This window comes from Dendrobates tinctorius, unplaced genomic scaffold, assembly GCF_039654945.1.
Source record: "Dendrobates tinctorius isolate UK_male_01 unplaced genomic scaffold, ASM3965494v1 ptg000138l, whole genome shotgun sequence".
Taxonomy (NCBI): Eukaryota; Metazoa; Chordata; class Amphibia; order Anura; family Dendrobatidae; genus Dendrobates; species Dendrobates tinctorius.
This window is the reverse complement of record NW_027361806.1, coordinates 18,159,522-18,176,700: the sequence shown is the minus strand read 5'-3', so window position 1 is coordinate 18,176,700 and position 17,179 is coordinate 18,159,522. Positions and strand designations below refer to the sequence as shown.

General features: G+C 44.0%; 1 protein-coding gene and 1 long non-coding RNA gene across 10 annotated transcripts in view; one reads left to right on the top strand and one right to left on the bottom strand.

Annotated features, from left to right (window-relative positions):
* The window catches only part of LOC141048777 (uncharacterized), a 50,330-nt gene extending 44,013 nt beyond the window's left edge, over positions 1-6,317 (top strand). The window contains exons 2-3 of the long non-coding RNA XR_012220140.1: positions 4,171-4,321; positions 4,629-6,317. This is a non-coding gene — a long non-coding RNA (uncharacterized lncRNA). The remainder of the gene's footprint in view (positions 1-4,170; positions 4,322-4,628) is intronic.
* LRRC7 (leucine rich repeat containing 7) overlaps positions 1-17,179 on the bottom strand; it is a 445,778-nt gene that overhangs the window by 393,292 nt on the left and 35,307 nt on the right. The gene's annotated exons all lie outside the window — the stretch shown is intronic.

The following is a 17,179-nucleotide window of genomic DNA, read 5'->3' as shown; positions in this document are numbered from 1 at the left end:
TCCCCACAGGTAAAGCTGTAGCCCCAGGGCAGTGTAGATGTGGACTCAGAGGGGAGGCACAAGCAGTGTAGAAGCTGGTACCCAGATGTAGTGGTGCTGGGAGCATTGGCGCAAGAATGAATGGAGGACACCAGGGCTTGTAGTTCCAAAGCTTTACTCACAGTCTGTAGTATACACAGGTGCCTGCCTCCGTGCCGTGTCCTCCGGGTCAGGGACTCAGTCAACCTCTAGGCAAGATGGAATGCTCCCTTCCAACATGTGCCTTTCTGAACGTCTCCTCTATAGCGCCTTTAAGTGTGAAGTACTCCTAGTACTGAGTTACACTGGAGTGCCTCCTGACAGATGTTCCCAAGAACTCTACTTGTACGGCAGACAGCTGTAGCCTGCTTTGGGGACTCCTTACTCCTGAGTCCTGGCTCTCTATCCAAGTTGCTGTTGTGCCCCAAGTCTTAGATGGGAGTAGTGCATTTACAGCCCACTACTCCACCGGTGTCTGCTGCAGGACCATTAGCATCCATACAACCTCGGGGACCGGGCCCCGGCCTTGCGCTTAGAACTTCTAGGCAGGGTTCTCTCCTAACCCACGTCCTCTCTGTTCCCTTTTACTCCTTCATTCCGTACTAATCTCTCTCTCTTATGGAAGATCAGGTTTCAGTTCAATGTCTTTCTCCTTTTATCCTTTCCCGTGCCAGCAGACCCAGGTCACTGAGGTCTGCTGCAGCACCTCCTTCCTCTATCCCTCTCTCAGGGATCTTCTTTCCTCACTCCTCTCTGAGTGGCTTCCTCTCTCAGACTGATCTGTAATTCTAAACCTTCCCGCTCTTTTATGTATTCTCAACTCCACCCACCTCCCAGCACGTTTCGTGTTCCAAGCAGGGAGCCACCAAAGGTGCTCTGCTACTCTCCAAGCAAAGAGCCACAATGTGGCTTTGCTGAACTACTCTGTTGTGTGGGGTGTGAGTGTTGGAGCGTGGTTAGGGGTTCCCACCTTACCTGGATGGTGGGGCACCACAACTCAGGAGGAGGTGCAGTACCTCTGTGGCGACTGAGCCTCAGGGGTGCCACACTTGTTTCTTGCTCAGAGGTGGTCGGGCTCAGCCTCCTCACCTCGGCCATGTCTCTGAGCACTGAACACCTTGTACTTCTCTGTTTTGCTCCGTGGTAGTTGGGTTTGGCCTCCTCACCTCATCCATGTCTCTGAGCACTGAGCACCTTGTACTTCTGTGTCTTGCTCAGTGGTGGTCGGGTTAGGCCTACTCACCTCGGCCGTGTCTCTAAGCACTGGACACCTTTTACTTCTGTGTCCTGTTCAGTGGTGGTCGGGCTCAGCCTCCTCACCTCGGCCGTATCTCTGAGCAATGGACACCTTGTACTTCTGTGTCCTGCTCAGTGGTGGTCGGGCTCAGCCTCCTCACCTTGGCTGTGCATATGAACACTGAGCCCCTTGTACTTCTGTGTCTTGCTCAGTGGTGGTGGTGTTCGGCCTCCTCACCTTGGCCGTGTCTCTGAGCACCTTGTACTTCTGTGTCTTGCTCAGTGGTGGTCGGGCTCGGTCTCCTCACCTTGGCCATGTCTCTGAGTACTGATCATCTTGTACTTTCGGCCTCCAGAGAGTCTGCAGCTCTGGAATATGAAAGCATTGGAGGATAATGGCTTCCTGTTCGCTTTACGTTTACTTCTCAAATCTTCGGCACTTAATGCGGCTTTTGCTCTCAATCTTTTATATCATTTTTATTTATATTGTTATATACCTCAGTAATAAATACCGCCTGGTACTGACATTACTACCGATATTATTACTATTAATAACAATAATAACCATCATCCTTCTTATTATTATCATATAATACAATTGAACACTGTTAATCATTACTGCCTAATAATTCTGCCAATACTTTAGATTTATAACGACAATTATAAGATAGCATTAACAATAATATATTGTTATTGAACTATGAAAAAAAAAGTTGTGCACTGTAATTATACATTAGGGACCTTCATACGCCTTAATTAATAAATCTTGTAAGCGTTGTGCTTACTAGGCAGCGCTCAAAAATTCTATGTAGTTGCTTAGCAACATGAATCGCGAGCATGGAGTGACACCAACTGATCTACACGCACCTGAGCGCTGTCAATCTCTGCAGAGCGGAAAAAGAACCATGAGGCCAGTTTCACACGTCAGTGTCTCCGGTACGTGTAGTGACAGTTTTCTCACGTGCCGGAGACACTGACACACGTAGACACATTCTAATGAATGTGTCTATGCAGATGTCAGCGTGTTTTCACGGACCGTGTGTCCGTGTGGAAAATACGCTGACATGTCCGTTTTTGTGCAACAGCACGGATCACACGGACCCATACAAGTCAATGCGTCCGTGTAAACACGTACCGCACATGGACGGCGTCCGTGTGCTATCCGTGTGCATTTTCCAAAATATAGGGTTAACGTTGAAACCAATACCAGCCAGGTGTCTAGACATTGCCTGCAAAAAAGTTGGCTCACAGTCTGGACAGTTTTTGGAGTGAGGTGAAGTTGGACTCTTCTCACAGTGGTTGCAAGTTTGTGGTTTGGTCATTTTTCACAAAATTATGGCCCCACGTGTGGACACAGAACAGCTTATACGTCTGGTGGAGCAACATCCCGGACTTTGGGACACTCGATCTGACGGATACCGTGACAGGCTGGCCATAGAACGTGCTTGGTTTGCTGTAGCTGAAAAGCTCTACCCCAGACCTGGTTGGGCCACATATTCACCAGCCAAGCAGGCAAAGTTTGGTAAGTTACCCCATAGATGTTCCTTTTTAACAATCAAATTCAAAAATGTTTTGATATGACCGGATTTTACATGGTTAGATTTGCAAGGTGACATGTGCAGCAGAAACACACATTAGCTTAATAGTTTTTGCATTTGTCTCTTCAATCACATCATTTATATTACATTTAGTCCTCGGTTTATAGTCTGATCCCTATATTTAATATACTAATTCATCATTACCCACGCTTGGTGAAAACTTTAAAAACATGCAGTGTGTGTCCGGGGCAGTATTTTTGTGTTGCTCACTAGCTTCATGTCTGTCACACTTTTGTTGTAGGGATACTACATTTGTAAAAAAAAAAAAATTTACCTTGCTAAATCAATGGCTACTTGTCAGACATGTGTTAACAATGTGAAGTTTTGCACTGTTCCATGGGCTAACAATTGTGTTATATCATTTTTAACAGTGTATAAAACCATATCTGCACAGATGTCTCACATTTTTGGGGCTTTGGCCTAACTAGGCTGCCATATTTAGCCATGTGTGAATTTCCGGAGCAAATTGAAAAAAAAATTTATCCTTGCAAGTGTAAATTACGTTGTTTAAATAAGAAGGTGATCGCCTATGACTTAGTTTACATGTAAGGATCATCATGTGCTTCATACTACTATTAAGCGCCCATACACAACATAGTGCCAAAAAATAAAACACACTTGGACTGTTTGTCACATTTGTTGGTTGACCCACCACTGAATCTGTCTGAGTGTGCTAAATTGAAGATTTAGACTTAATTCTGGACACCACACAACATATTTTACACACTGCAAGCCCTTACATATGTCTGCTGGTAATTTTTACTTGTGTGAAGGTTTGTGTTGCTCTACACACCACAAGTCTGGCAGGCTATGTTGTTTCTAAGCGGATTTTAGACATGGGCATGGTGAACAAACAGCACATTTTGGGTCACAGCATGGATGAAAATGGTCACACACTTCTTAGTCTTAGTGTCCAGGCCAAAAGTGTTTGGACATTTTTGTGAAAATAATGTACCGCGCTCCCCAACTGCATATAAATTGGGCTCCAAAATTTACTTTCTGTTTCACTTCTAAACACATTTTGCCTTTGGAGACCAATTTGTATGCAGTTTGGGAGCGCGGTACATTATTTTCTCATTTATCTATGTTTTATTTTGACAGTTTGAGCAGAGATTATGTTTAGGTACCACCAGGCCGTCTCTTGTAGTGGTCAGCACCAGTGGATTTTTTATTGTTTTGATATTTTTGTTAAGCCATCATGATCCAGAAACCAAACATTAAGAAATACAACATAGCTGAAAATCTTATGTTGATATTGAAGTAATATTTTAATGTTGTGCTTTCTGTAATGTTTGCATTTTTAACACTTTACCAACAGTTGATTTGGTCAAACGGCGTTGGCGCTCAGCGAGGGACCAGTTCAGGCGGGAATTTAATCCCCTCCCCTCCACTACCGGTGCTTCCAAGAAGAGGCAATATGTGTACTACCGCAATTTAGCTTTCCTAAGGCCAATCTTGGAGCTAAATCCGTAAGTGACTCTGTGTGTTTGCCAAAACATAATAACCTTACAACAACACTGTTTTTAGTACAAAAATTTATTTACAGAAATGTTTTAAACGGCCCCCCAAAATTGTGGACCCATTGTTCCATAATATTAAGAATGTTCAAATTTTACACATACACAAGTGGATACTGTATGTGAAAATTTGAAGCGTTTCCATAGTCAACAAACACCCACCTTCATGTTTTCCAAAATTACCACAATGTAACTAGTTAGTTGATTTAGTGTTTGGTGTCAATTATTTATATTTATGCCACAATGTCTTTTCTCCTAGGACGTATAACAACCTGGATGACTCAGATGATTCGCCCACCCCAGAGAGATCATTGGCATGTACCTCAGCCTCGGAGACCGAACCCCCAGCGGACCCCACTCCACCAGCACAGCCTGAACAGGTGTCTGATGCCGGTGAAGCCTCCACTGATGCTGCTCAGGGAAGCACACAACAATCTGGTGAAACAACATCACAAGCAGCAGCCCCAGCGCCACAGGCAGCATCAACATCATCAGCCCCAGCAACACAGGCAGGATGAACAGCCAATGTCCCTCACTATCTTGCCCACACTCTCAGAGATCAACAAAACAGGCGACATGAAGACACACGAATGTTGCCTGAGCTGATTGATGCGTGAGTTTTAAGCATCCTGAATTCCCTGACACCCGAAAATTCAGTAGAGCGGTTTTGTAGGTCCCGCTCCCACTGCCTAGCAAAAGTTCCTGACGAACGGCAGGAACGTGTAAGGGGTTGCTATATTGACACTCATTGCTGCATGTCAGGGAGAGCAGGAACCCAACCATGTTCTAGGGCCCATAGAACAATGGCGAGCTGGCCAGCTTCCCATACAAATGGCATCTGATACCAACATCAGAGATGTGCCAAATGTTGGAACACTATCCTCACGGGCCGAACCTATCACAGCAACACAACAAGCTGAGAGCATGGCTGCATCCATTCCTTTGCCTCCAGCTCCTTCCTCGAGCCAACATTATGGCCAAATGTCCGGCCCTTATTCTGGCCCTCCTGCTCCTTCCTCAAGCCAATATTATGGCCAAATGTCCAGCCCTTATTCTGGCCCTCCTGCTCCTTCCTCAAGCCAATATTATGGCCAAATGTCCAGCCCTTATTCTGGCCCTCCTGCCTTGAGCCAACATTATGGCTAAATGTCCGGCCCTTATTCTGGCCCCCCTGCTCCTGCCTCTAGCCAGTGTTATGGCCAAATGGCCGGCCATGCTTCTGGGCTTTAGCTCCTGCCTCAAGACATTCTTCACGAAAAAGGTCTCGCAGTTTTTTGGTTCCTCCTTCCCGTGCCTCCAGACATCATTATGTCCAAGGGTCTGCCCCCACCAGCACCTATAGCCAACAATCTCAAAACGTGCCTTCCATCATCTCTGTGGATGATAGTAGTGCTGTTAGTTTTGCCCATCCACAGCATTATACTCTACCAGCAAGGCAGCAGACACCTGTGTTTGAGCATTTTGTTACACACAGCCATTTGACAAGAGGTGAGAATACCACATCACAATCCTATGCCAGCCAGATATCTGAATCAGAAAGTACTTCAGTTCAACCACAACATGTCCAGTCATCCTTTTTGGGAGTGTCTTTGGAACCACAACCTTATCCACCATCTCTTTCCCCTACAATGTTCATATCCACTCCTCATCAAACACCAACACTCCAGGGCCAATTGTCTCAAGGTCAAATGGGCACACACTCTGCCGGCCCAGAACATGAAAGCACACTCAATCCCAGTGACGAGTCTTTCTCTAGTCAGTGATTTAGTTGATTTGTAACTAATCTTGCTAAATATGTTGAGGACTCCAAAAATGCAGCCAGAACAACATTCCCAAAAATTATAAAGGTGCTTTGTTTTAATAGGCCATCACATTGAGTGTTTGGCTCCTGTATAGCCTTTCATTATCTGGAATAGTTTTGATATCGGCCTAAATGTTTGGTATATGTCTGGGTGTGTGTGGGCTTGCACCCTTTTTTTTTTTTGGGTGGGGGAGGTTGGAGGTGAGACTCTTGTTGTATTGTAAGCTAAATACATAGCTTTATATTTTTTCTGTTTGGAATGGAAAACTAATTTTGAAGCCATATGTTGGAACCAAAAATAAACAATTTGTTTAATTGTTCCTATGTGTTTTGTTTTATTTTTACAAATGAATCTGTTACCTCAAACAGGCATGAAAACATTCACATTTAGTACATAGTTTATTGTGTAAAAACTAAAATGTAATGGCACACAGCAATTGCTAAAAATGTAGATATAGCCAATCATCTTTATTAAATGTGTGTACGTTTTGTTCACATGGCCAACAATATACATTACTGGAAATATACTATAATTAAAGAAGGTACAATCATGGGCACACAGTTTGTTCACACTTTGCCAGACTGTTACAGCTCATTCACACTAGTGTCAACTTGTGAAATGCTACACAAATCCTAATGTATTGGCATTTACACCTATATTGAGCAATGATAGTGTGTGAATTTATTATTTAGCTAGCTCGCATTGGCTTAGGATACTAATGAAAACAAGTTTCAGCATGCTGCTAGAGTAATTTTTAAGAAGAAGATAAGACACAATAGAAGTCCCTGGCTCAAACAAGTTCAGCAATCCAACACTTACATTAGGTGAGTGCTGTTGGTATTGGACACACCAATTGCATTGTCAATGGTGGCAAATCATGTGGCGCAGATAGTAAGCACAATGACAGCTTGCAATATCAATGAGATATATGTATGTATATATACACATATTTCTGATATAAAAACATATGTTGACACTATACATACATAGATGTATATATTTTCTACACTCACAAGGCAACCATTACTCTGGCGGGTTGGGTGCTAGAACATCAGGAGATGACAGGATAGAAGACATGCTTTGCACACAGTTCAAATATTTTTAATGTGCAGATATATATATATACACTCACTGGCCACTTTATTAGGTACACCTGTCCAACTGTGTGTTAAGACTTAATTTCTAATCAGCCAATCACATGGCGGCAACTCAGTGCATTTAGGCATGTAGACATGGTCAAGACAATCTCCTGCAGTTCAAACCGAGCATCAGTATGGGGAAGAAAGGTGATTTGAGAGCCTTTGAACGTGGCATGATTGTTGGTGCCAGAAGGGCTGGTCTGAGTATTTCAGAAACTGCTGATCTACTGGGATTTTCACGCACAACCATCTCTAGGGTCTACAGAGAATGGTCCGAAAAAGAAAAAAAATCCAGTGAGCAGCAGTTCTGTGGCCGGAAATGCCATGTTGATGCCAGAGGTCAGAGGAGAATGGGCAGACTGGTTCGAGCTGATAGAAAGGCAACAGTGACTCAAATTGCCACCCGTTACAACCAAGGTAGGCAGAAGAGCATCTCTGAACGCACAGTGCGTCGAACTTTGAGGCAGATGGGCTACAGCAGCAGAAGACCACACTGGGTACCACTCCTCTCAGCTAAGAACAGGCATCTGATGGCTACTTTCAGCAGGATAATGCGCCATGTCATAAAGCTCGAATCATCTCAGATTGGTTTCTTGAACATGACAATGAGTTCACTGTACTCAAATGGCCTCCTCAGTCACCAGATCTCAATCCAATAGAGCATCTTTGGGATGTGGTGGAACGGGAGATTCGCATCAGGGATGTGCAGCCGACAAATCTGCGCCAACTGTGTGATGCCATCATGTCAATATGGTCCAAAATCTCTGAGGAATGCTTCCAGCACCTTGTTGAATCTCTGCCACGAAGAATTGAGGCAGTTCTGAAGGCAAAAGGGGGTCCAACCCGTTACTAGCATGGTGTACCTAATAAAGTGGCCAGTGAGTGTATATATATATATATGTGTCACAGACTCAAGTGTGCAAAACTATTGAGCTTGGGCAATTTCTATTGAAATTTGCAATGTCAGTATGTATGTCCAAGCTGATCATCATGTGTCACAATAACATTCCAAACCACACACAATGCTTCAGGGTGGTCTTTACTTTTGCAGACACATTCTTTCTTGCTGCCAAAACATACTTTCCTACAAGTAAGCATTAGCCTAACCCAAGACATAAATTAACCAAAATGAGGTATTAGTTATTTGGTATAGCTAACCATAAGACTTTGAGAAGGCCAGGTTTCTGTTACTAACATAAAATTTAAGGCCGCAACCAACATCAAGGGACCATTGTCTTCTGAGTCCCTAAGAAAATTATTAGCCAAATGGCACAAAAATGTCATAAAGACACTTAGAAAATTAAGACATATGTAAAGCTAACATTAGTTGTTCATCTCAGTTTGCCATGGCACACTACCCGCTGGTGTTAGAAAATAATCAGCAAAAAGATTCCTGACTTGAAGGCCAGACTGAGCAACTTGGGTAGCACGCTGACCTTCCTCTGGTAATGTCACATTTACCCCTCTCTCCTCATCCAAATCATCCAAGGATGGTTCTTGTTTTCTTGAAAAATTATGCAAAATCACTGCTGCCTTTATGACTGCCTGCACATTGTCTGGATGCATCTGGATTTGTGTTTCAAAGATACGCCATTTACTAGTAAAGATCCCAAAAGCACACTCAACCAATCAACGTGCTCTCATGAGTTGCATGTTAAAAATGCGCCTACGGGTGTCCAAACATCGATGTGGAAATGGGTGAAGAACATGCCTGGACAGTGCAAAACCCTCATCAGCAACCATAATAAATGGTGCAGGTGGGGATGAGGCTCCAGGAAGCACACATGGTTGGGGAATATTACAATTTTGCTCAGCAAGTCGCCTAGCTAATCTGGAATATCGAAAGATGCGAGCATCAGAGGCACTCCCATATGCCCCAATGTCAGCAATTACAAAGCAGTGGTTGCTGTCTGCTACTGCCAGCGGCACTACGGAAAAATATTTTTTCTAATTAAAGTAACGAGACCCTGATTTTGGGGGCTTCTTCACACGAATGTGTTTAGCATCAAGGGCACCTATGCAATTAGGGAACTCTGTGGCTTCCATGAACCCCTGGGCAATCCTCACCCAGTCTTGTGTGGTTGGCTGAGGCATGAATCGGCTCTTCAGCTTGTCCTATATGGGATCACAGGTTGAGCGCACAATCCCAGATATGGTTGACATTCCAAGGAGGAACTCAAAATGGAGGGAAGAAAATGAATTGCCAGTAGCCAGGAATCTGTTCACAAAACAATAGTTTAGGTGTCTAAGAATACTAAAAAGGTACAGAATATGATGGAAAGGAAAACAATCCTAACATAGTGAAGCTCAGACAGCACATATAAGTATAACAGATATGTTGAATAAAATCTAAAGAACAACCATGAAGGAAGCACGTAGGTGTAAGTTAGAATAGCCAGGTCTGACATTTGGCATGTTACTAGTTTGGTTGAGGGTAATAGGTTTAGGTTAATAGTAATACGTCATAGACAAATTGTTTTTTGGCCTGTAGTTGTAGGAGAATGTTAAGCAAGACATGTATGGCTGTTTAAATAATGTTTAGTGCGTAACCTAGGGAAATCGAACATTACACAATATCATGTGAAAGCCTGAGTCAAATGTGTGATTTACAAAAGTTACCTCAAGGTTACTAGCAAACGCTCCTCCGGAGAAATGCTTGGTCCCATGCAGGTGTCTTGTCTGAGAAGGTAAGGACGCAAAAACTCCAGAATTGTGTCAAATCCAGAAATGGATAGGCGACAAAAAGCCACAAACTTCAATGGGTATTGGCGAAGTTCAACATACACTTGGTAAAATGACCATGTGACCCACGGAGTAATAGTATAGGGTGAACCCATAGTCTTTTTTTTCCCCGTGGTTCCTGACCAAGCATAAGTTGGCGAACCCCAAAGCGATGTGACACAAGCCATGCCAACCACAACGCCTCATTTGAAATATACATATTTGTGAGGCCTAAGGAATAATAACACACAACCCTAGGCTAATATGTTATTGTATTAACGCTTTTGTCAATTTTTGAAACACTCATCACTAATGGCTCACACCTTTCCCATTTTAAAGCATTAAATTGACGCTTTAACCCTTCATTTGGACATAGAAACCTTAGGTTTGGATACGTATTCACACGGACAGAACACGGATGACACACGGACAGCACAAGGATGGAAAACACGTACACACGGATCGCAGGCGGATGACACACGGATGGTATACGTGTCCACACGGACACGGATTGCTCCAGGACCGTGTTTACTGGTACCGGAAATATCTGGACGTGTGAAACCGCCCTGATAAAGATTCTTAGAGAATGTTCACATGTGTGAAAGGTCCTCGTTAAAGGGATTGCCTTAGGCCTTATTCAGACGTCCAATTTTTGCCTACAATTGCTATGCGTATTTTTCACACATAGCATTCGTACCTATGATATTCTATGGGACTGCTCAAGTATCCGATTTTTTTTGTTGAACGAGTGGTCCGCAGCAAATATCAAAGACATGTTTGATTTTGAACCAAGGGTTGGATCAAAAATCGGCAATGCAAGTCAAAGAGTCCGTGAAAAAAATTACATCCGAGTGTGGTCTGATTTTCACGGACAAGAAAATTATATCAAGCTCGTACATAATCGAGCCATTTTTCTTGTATGCGAAAAAATCTTATGTCTGAATGAGGCCTGACTCTGGCAGAACCTATGCAGTCCATGGATTACATGGACGGCCATTGATCTTAATGGCTGCTGTAGGGATTTAGCTGGTTGGTAGTTGGCAGCGTTCACACAGGGACGCAGTTTCTTGTCAAAACCAGAAGGTTTATTACCTCCATATGCTTCCAGCCGAACATAATAACAAAACAAAGAGTCCATACAGCAGTATGAGAAACAGAGCGGTTCAGCTGCCCAATACTCAAAGTCCAGTACTCAGCCTCTTGCAGAGTCTAAGCATCTTACACAGGTCTCCCGTCTGGCATACACAGGTTCTCCACCTGGCGTACAGCGCTCCTCCACCTGGCATACACAGGTCGTCCGCCTCTCATACACAGGTCCTCCACCTCGCATACACAGGTCCTCCACCTCGCATACACAGGTCTTCCGCCTGGCGTACACAGGTCCCCCACCTGGCGTACAGAGCTTCTCCACCGGGCATACACAGGTCGTCTGCCTCGCATATACAGGTCCTCCACCTCGCATACACAGGTCCTCCACCTCGCATACACAGGTCTTCCACCTGGCGTACACAGGTCCTCCGCCTGGCATACACAGGTCGTCTGCCTCGCATATACAGGTCCTCCACTTTGCATACACAGGTCCTCCACCTCGCATACACAGGTCTTCCGCCTGGCGTACACAGGTCTTCCGCCTGGTGTACAGAGCTTCTCCACCTGGCATACACAGGTCGTCTGCCTCGCATATACAGGTCCTCCACTTTGCATACCCAGGTCCTCCACCTCGCATACACAGGTCTTCCACCTGGTATACACAGGTCCTCCACCTCGCATACACAGGTTCTCCACCTTGCATACACAGGTCTTCCGGCTGGCGTACACAGGTCCTCCGCCTGGCATACAGAGCTTCTCCACCTGGCATACACAGGTCGTCTGCCTCGCATATACAGGTTCTCCACCTCGCATACACAGGTCTTCCGCCTGGCGTACACAGGTCCTCCGCCTGGCGTACAGAGCTTCTCCACCTGGCATACACAGGTCCTCCACCTTGCATACACAGGACCTCCGCCTCGCATACACAGGTCCTCCACCTCGCATACACAGGTCTTCCGCCTGGCGTACACAGGTCCTCCGCCTGGCATACAGAGCTTCTCCACCTGGCATACACAGGTCGTCTGCCTCACATATACTGGTCCTCCACTTTGCATACACAGGTCCTCCATCTCGCATACACAGGTCTTCCGCCTGGCGTACACAGGTCCTCCGCCTGGTGTACAGAGCTTCTCCACCTGGCATACACAGGTCGTCTGCCTCGCATACACAGGTCCTCAACTTTGCATACACAGATCCTCTGCCTGACATACACAGGTCCTCCGCCTCACCTACACAGATCCTCCGCCTCACATACACAGGTCCTCCGCCTGGCATACACAGGTCCTCCGCCTGGCATACACAGGTCCACCGCCTGGCATACACAGGTCGTCCGCCTCGCATACACGTTGTCCGTCTCGCATACACGTTGTCCGTCTCACATACACAGATTGTCCACCTTGCATGCACAGGTCATCCACCTGACATACACAGGTCCTCCGCCTGGCATATACAGGTCGTCCGCATCGCATGCACAGGTCCTCCGCCAGGAATACACAGGTCCTCCACCTGGAATACACAGGTCTTTTGCCTGGCATACACAGGTCCTCCGCCTCGCATACACAGGTCCTCTGCCTGGCATACACAGGTCCTCCGCCTCGCATACACTGGTCCTCCGCCTCGCATACACTGGTCCTCCGCCTCGCATACACTGGTCCTCCGCCTCGCATCCACAGACCCAAATACCAGAGCTGCACCTCCTGGATTGGAGGGTGGGAATGACTACATGATCATCTTATCTAATCATTCCTAACAAACATGGGCCCTGTAGTGGTCCTATTAACCCTCTCAGCGCCACCTATTGAGGATTCAGCCAGCTGCTTATCTACATTGCTACGTAAAACTAAATTTCCCCATCAAGAAACAATGGATGGCTGACCATAACTTTCCTGAACAATATAAAAAAATCCCTGATGGTTTGCCTTCCTTCCAATACTCGTGTTGGTAACTTAGGAACATTTTAATTTCACTCACGTTTCTGTTCAACCATGAGTAACCGCCCAGTTGTCCAAACAACCCCATCCCTTTAGGCAATTTGCTGGGACTGTTGGGTTAAATCAGAACAGGTCTGGCATATTTGGCACAGTTGGCAGATATGGGTTTGTGGCATGATTACCATAACAGCCACATTAGCTTGATGAACTAAAAATTAATCTTGTGCTCATCATGAAAACAAAATAAACATAATAATTCATAATAAAAGCCACTAATGAATAATAATAATAATTTGACCATGGTAAAAAAAAAAAAATTCAACATGGTCGGATTTACGACAATCCAATGGGCCTTCTATTCTTATGAAATTGTGGTGTGGCCGCCATTCTATGGCTTCATTGTGTTGCTCTGTGGCCTCTGTCGGAGTTACATTGTATACTCTTACTGTATTTTTCACATATCCATGGCTGTAACAATGGGCGGCCATGATAAGAGAGCGGAGGAGAAGTCCTGACCTCTTTAACGCACATTTACAGGCATGTGTCAAACGCAACGAAAACCTTGACAACAGTCATTACGGCGTGCACTTTTGTTTCCATAGAAACCAACACCAGGTAGGAGCTGAACGGCGCTTGAATGCTGCTCCAGATGACTTAAAATTCAGCAAGCATTAAAATACCAATACTAACACCGAGGTGAAACAAAGAAAACCCCAACACACTGGCCCAGCGGGTAAAGCCGGGGCTCCGCGGTGACGGGCGATATCACGACAAATGTATCCTTATCGAATTGCATGAAATTAGGTTTCTTGCAACAACAGTATCACATATTAAAGGCTGCACCCCCAAACGGCAGAAATTGAAATGAAAAATGGAAATGACTTTTGTGCAATATGAGATCGCCTTGCGATATAGAGCAGCGTGATGTCCAAGCCGAAAAACTAAAACCCAGGTTGCGCCAATAGATGCTGCATGACTCCCTGCTGCCAATCATGGGGGATTTAAAAAAAAAATGTATTTGGATAATTTGATATATTTCCACACAAACCCATGCAGTCCAGCTCTCCGCAATCTAAGTAATGCCCATCCTGATCCTACTGGATCATAATGAGAATTTCTGATCCATCGTGAGGATTGACACACAGCCAGAGAAGAACCAGAATGTTTCATGGCCTTTTATTGAGACAAGCAGCCTGGTGACAGATGAATTCAACCATCGTCTCAAGACTGCTATGAAATAATAACATATCGCTATATTCCCCAGACTGCCCGAGACATCAGATCCGGAGGTGACTTTACATCAACTGAGCTGCAGCCAATAAAAGTGACATAAGTGGGAAATATTGTGTCTCTGCCTCCATCAAGAATATCTGCTCTCAGTGAAGCATCTGCGCACCTGGTGTGACATCAAGCTAACTAACGCTTCCATATATTACACAGAGCGTGGAGGATTACAGAGGTGACGTCCTGATGTGAAGATGACTCCTCCAGAAAATCACTTCTTTTGGGATGATGGATTTTGCTATCTTCCAGATTTTGTGTCAGATACAGACACGTGAGCTACCACAATGCACTCCCCTCCAATATCAGCAGGTCTGTGAGTGCAGCTCTGAACAGAGAAGAAAACGATAAAGGAACAAGTTGAAAAGTTCTTCACTATTTTATGCAGAAATTAATCACTTCCAGACTATGCAATTTGAAAAATAGATGCCCAAATAAATTCAGGGTGGGGATCCAATCGCTGGAGTGAAAAAGTGCCCCTTGGATTTTTTGCTGTGCACGATGCTACTTCTAGTCCTAATAAGCAAAAAACAAAAGTCAAAGCAACATAGGTGTTTATTTTACAGTTTACTTACTGCCTTCAGCTTCCATACAGGCTATGCATCTCCTTGGTAATGGACAGCAAATAAACCGTGCGTAGGGCAATCCTGCAGTCTCATTCTTTCTTCCATGTCCCTAATTTGTGCTAATGTATATTTAGTCGGTCATTTAGAATTAGATATCACAAAGATTATGGCAGCAGGATCAGGCAACATCATGGCTTGTGTGCTGATGTTACCATTGAGACGCATAGGAAGGGAAAGAAAAGTTTTATTAAACACCTAGTACAGAGTTCCAGCATATTTTTAAAAGCCATAGTATGGGGTTACACGACCAATTTTCTCTCATCTGAAAAATAGGGCTGTTTATGTTAATTACACTCCGATCAGAGTTTGATCAGTGTGATCCCATTTTCTCGGATGTGGAGAATGAAAAAAAAAATTCTCTATCTTCTCCATTCTGTAAACCCATGAAAATTGGACCGCATGTCATCCGAATGTGGTCAGATTTTTCCACGGACACAAACATGAATGGCCGAGTGTCACACGATAATCGGATGCAATTCAGGCAATCTGCAATTATTTCCTCGGACCAACGGTCAGAGGGAAATATTGGACATTTGCACGGCCCCATAGAATAACATTGGGACGAGTGCTATCCATCAAAACAATGCATAGCACTGGTACAATTTTTACATCTGTGTGCACTAGCCTTTAAAAACAAAAAGTGGCAATGGTAACTACTACAGAATGTAGTTAGCCGATGAGTACATGTGAAGAGAAAGTCCTGAGGTTTGTAATCTTTGCAAAGGTGAAATCTTTTCCCCTGTACTGATGTCTCATATTCACTGTTGCATTTTAGCCTTAGACTAACAAAAACATCTTGAGATGTCTGCAGCCATCAATAGGGGAGCTTACTGCATTATGTTTGTACATTGAACTGAAAAATTAAGCACATAGTAAGTTCCCTCTAGTGGTGGCTCCCAGCATCCGGGCAGTAGTACTACCAAACACAGGTCACAATTGTCCTCCTCTGCCTCCCGCAAATGTATTAGTGGGAAGTAAATGGAAGACGTTATGGCATATATGGCACATCACTTTTCTCAGTCACAGCAAGATGTTGTTACCTCTGACAGCAACACCATCAGTTTGAGTCAGTGTTCTGCACAGACCAATCTGCCTGGTCGGAAATGTCTAAGACAGAAAATGTTTGGACCATTAATAAAAAAAACATGAAATGTAATGTATGTGAGTACAGTGTTTTATGTAATAGGCTGTTGGTTACTAGCAGGTTACCATGCTTTTCTATGGTGAGGTCATTTTGACATTGCAAATGCATTGTCTTTGTTAAATAGCTAGAAAGGGGTTATAGTCCTAGGAGACCTTATAGTGTTATAAATGTCTTTTCATGGTTATTGGAGCTTGCAATTTCACAGAAACCTAATTTTTGGAAAATTTATTCTAACCTGGAGACCTCAAATTTCAAAAAATTCGATCATCACAAGCCCTAAGTCCTATATAAGGGTTTTGCAACTTCAAGAGATCAAGCGGTAGAGATCATTTCCTGACATGTTTTACCCAGTTACCCTCAAACATCTATTGATATTCTCTTGTCCTCAACTCTAAGCTGACAACTATACCTGTATTCCCTTACCTATTAAAACATACTGTATTTAATCACAGAATTTTGGATTTAACAAGATGGATATTTACTTTAAACAGTCCCTGTTGTTTTCATAAACTTAGCATAACTAAATGAATATAATAATATATCACAGAGATATATGCTTATTTTTAAATTTAAGAGCCACTTCTTTTCCTGCCTTCTGCCTCCTCAACATATTCAATCTGAAATACATTGAAAATACATCTAGGTTAAAAGAAGATGGGCACCTAGCTCATTGAGGAATCAGTAAACAGCTGCCTATTGAAGGCTAGAGAGGAAGGAGGAGCACAGTGAGAAAACAGATAGACCGTGACACAGACAGATCCTGCTGCAACTTTATACTAAATGTTTGTCTAATTTATGAGCTGGATTCACATCTACACTGCTCTGTAATGTCCTCAATGTTGCTGTTTCTGAATATGTGTGTCATAGAAAAAAAAAAAATCAAAAATCCACAAGACACATTCATTGAAGTAGGGACTCCACATTGAACAAATGTGATTAATTACAAGGGAAGAGAGAAACTAATTAACTGATGAAGCAGGGACCTCCTGTAGTTACCAGGTAATTAAAGCAGGATATCTGCTGGGAAAAAGACACCAAGACTGAGATTTGTTTAACTAGAGGGGTAGATGTTCTGGG